Consider the following 3,909-nt stretch of genomic DNA (forward strand, 5'->3'; position numbering starts at 1 on the left):
CGTGAAGGGCGGCTCATCATCCAGCTTAACTCGTAGAAACTTCCCTTTCCAATTGCGGTTACTATCCGGAAGATCGTTGATTTTACCGACTGCCCCGCGACACTGGATCATAACGAAGCCGCTGCCTTGAGTCTTCGTTAAAGGTTTCACGAGATGGAGAAAATTGAAGAGGTCAATTGTGCAAGGGACCTGGTGCCGTTGGCAAATTTGAGGGAAGCATGCGAGTATGCGGTGACCATTCGGCGCTATTTGACTCGGCACTATGCCATAGTAATTCACAAATGCAACTAGAAATGGATCAAGTGGAATCTGCATGCCGGCCTTCAAGGAGTCAAGATGAACGCCTATCCACCTCTTGTAATGACAACTCATGACGTGGGGAAGGTTCCAGTCAACCTTGTATGTGACCTCCGCTCCAAAATGTTCTTTAACATAGTCCACATCCTTGGTGGATAAGTTCAGAGGGGTATCGCGAGCACCTGCAGGGTCCAGAGTGACATACTTGGCACCCGACATGTTGGGCTTGCTGACTGACGACCCTTGAAGTTTGGATGAGGTACCTTCCCCTTCGTGCATTTTCTTCTTCTTCATTTGAGTTGCCTTCGACGAAACGGACCGTACGGGGACGGCCGGACATGCCCTGGCCGATTGCTCGCCAACCGGGCGAGCGGGGATAGCGAACTCATCACCTTCCGGACCCGATGACGACCCCTTAGAATCACTAATCTCCTCGACTTCCTCGTCATCATAGTCGCTGGCGGAGAGATTCTGACTATCATCCGATGACATGCTGTGCGACCAAAAAAGAGTAAAAGTTGGTAAGCAGAAATCAGCAATTGATCAAATTAATCTCTCAAAGTTATGCTACAATCAAAGGAGATCGATACACTTTAACTGAGCAAAAACTGATGGGAGCCAAGACGGGTGAAGCAACCGACAAGTCAACCGTCCGGACGCTCAACCGGATGGCGGGGTGACCGGTCGGTCGGTTGACCGGATGATGACTGGTGGTCGATTGGTTAACTAGGTAGCATCAACAAATGACAATAGCAAGGAAACAACTACGACAGTTGGCGCAAGGACGGTCGGTCTACAAAAAGTGCAATTGGACGATCGGTCTACCAAAAATTGCAATTGGACGATCGGTCTACAAAAAATTACAATTGGACGGTCGGTCTAAAAAAATTGCAATTGGACGGTCGGTCTACAAAAATTGCCATTGGACGGATGATCTACAAAAAAATGCAATTGGATGATCGGTCTACAAAAAATTGCGATTGGACGGATGATATACAAAAAAATGCAATTGGACGATCGGTCTACAAAAAAATTGCGATTGGACGGATGGTCTACAAAAAATTGCAATTGAACGGTCGGTCTACAAAAAGTGCAATTGGACGATCGGTCTACAAAAAATGCAATTGGACGATCGGTCTACAAAAAGTGCAATTGGACGATCGGTCTACAAAAAAAAAAATGCAATTGGACGGTCGGTCTACAAAATGGTAGATTGCAATTGGCAACAGATCAACAACAACAAATAATGCTGAAATGGGTTGGCCGTTCGGACGGTAGAAAATCAAAAAATAAGTGACAAGCAACAAATAAAGATCATGGCGTTTGGCGGTCGAATGGTCGACATCAACATCAACGATTGAACAATCAACAAGGTCCGAACGGTGGAGCTACAGTCGTGAAACAGAGGTGCAACGGCAACGCAAAAAAAAAAAAAAAAAAAAAAAAAAAAAAAAAAAAAAAAAGAGAGACTAGCATGACCGATCGACCGAAAGCTTAACCAATCGGCCGGTCGAGAACGAAGATCAAACAACAACATGGCGTTGGGCCATAAATGATGATAAGTCACGAAGCAACAAGGCAGGCAGCAACAACAATATAATTCTTATGCATGCATACATTGTCTTTGAAAAATGAAGAAAAATGAAACATACTTAGGTGGCATTAGCAGTGAAACGTGGCAGCCACAAGTAGCAAAGCAACAAACAGAACACATACACTCACATATGATTAACAAAAGAGAGAAAAAGAAGTGTGCATGGTGGTGGCAAGTGAATTAGGACACATATACATTTTTTTTGTTTTGATTTTAGCAAAGTAAGAGAAAAGAAACATGCATGTAAATATGTAAAGGAAAGAAGAAGAGAAGATTTGGAAGCTAAACGTACTTGATGGCGCTCGGTCGGTCGACAAATGAAGCAGGCGGACGGTCGTGCGACAGCAGAAAAGAAAGAAGAAAAATATTTTCCTCCCAATGCTAGGGTTCGGCCGGTCAAAAGGAAAATATTCAAGGCAAGAAAGCTAAAACGGAAAGAAGAATAAAAGGAGAGAGAAGAATTTTTACCTTGCAAAAATTGAAGAAAATCTCAGAGAATTTCAGTTTGTAAAAAAGGTGAAAAGTAAAAATGAAAAATTAAGGGGATTATTTATAGGTGGATGATGGGCTTGGAAGATGAAGGGTCGACCCAATCACGTGGAGAGCTCAGATTGCGACACGTGTCACAACATTGCGCATGCACCGTCCGATCAAGACTTATGGAATTTTTGAAAATTATCAAAAATTGTCTAGTAGACTGGTCACCCTACGGTAGGACGACCGAACGACACTTTGTTCGTGACAAGCATACGGGAAGAGTTACGGAGGAAATAGTTCTCACTTCTCAAACCCGACGATTCTCGCGGATTCAAGAAGTGGGGGACTCGTGATGGGTAAATACGTACAGAAGATTGATCCGTACAGCCGGTCCGTCAAGAAGTCATCCGACCGGTCCGTTGCGGTCGTCATCCTGACAGGACTAAATCACTTGTGGTCAACCGTACCGTTCGTACGGATATGCCTCGTGACAAGAGAAGATACTCTCGGATCACCCTTGGAATCACCCCGACGGAAAGTCACCCGACCGGTCTACGGTAGGGTGACCGGTCGACCTGCAAGATGACGTAGTTTGCAGAGCCGAAAACGTAACTTGCACGACAAGTCGTGGGATACAACTTGCACTTGCAGGGCGGCGATGGACAGCTTGCAAGTAAGACGGCTCCGCCTCATCGATCAGTCAACCTACGCATAGCTGCAGAGCGACCGCCTGACTGAGCCAACGAGAAGACGCCACGTCGATCCACTTGCAGCAGGCGCATTAAATGCGTAGACCGACTCGGACAATATAAATAGGAGGACCTCCTCCTCATATCTCATCTTCATCTCATCATAACAACTACTACTTACTACTTGTACCCTTCACCCTATAATAGCAACCCGCTTGTAACCTATTACTTACTAGTTGCAATACTACTTAGCCTCGGACCGCTCAGTCGTCGCCCGGTAGTCCGACCGACCGATCGGCTGACCGTCGAGCGCTTCATTCTACTCGTTCACAAACATACGTATTCGTAGTGTAACCGTAACCCCCGGTTCAATTTACGCTATCATCGTCAAAATGAACTTTGCCCATTGGCCCGCCCCTACTTAGATATGCAAATTATGTCGTGCAACCGTGTGCACCATGTATGGTGCACACGGTTGCTGCAAAACGGTGTCGTTTTGATTAAAAATCACGCGTCCAACTTAAAAAAAAAATTATTTTTGGTTGCCGTTAACGGCGTTATGACGTGCATAATTTGAATTATATATCCAGAATTAATGAACTATATATTAAGAATTAATGAACTATATATCCTGAATTAATGAACTATATATCCAGAATTAGTGAACTATATATCCAGAATGAATGAACTATATATCCAGAATGAATTAAGAGTAAAAGACATTTTTGGTCCTAGACTTATAGTGTCACAGACAATTTTGGTCATTTATAAAAAAATCAGACAATTTGTGGACACTAGGACAATTTTGGTCCTCCGTCATTCTTCCCGTTAAATGCCCCGTTTAAGAGGGGG

The sequence above is a fragment of the Ipomoea nil genome, unplaced genomic scaffold (genome assembly GCF_001879475.1).
Source record: "Ipomoea nil cultivar Tokyo-kokei standard unplaced genomic scaffold, Asagao_1.1 scaffold0803, whole genome shotgun sequence".
NCBI classification, from domain to species: domain Eukaryota; kingdom Viridiplantae; phylum Streptophyta; class Magnoliopsida; order Solanales; family Convolvulaceae; genus Ipomoea; species Ipomoea nil.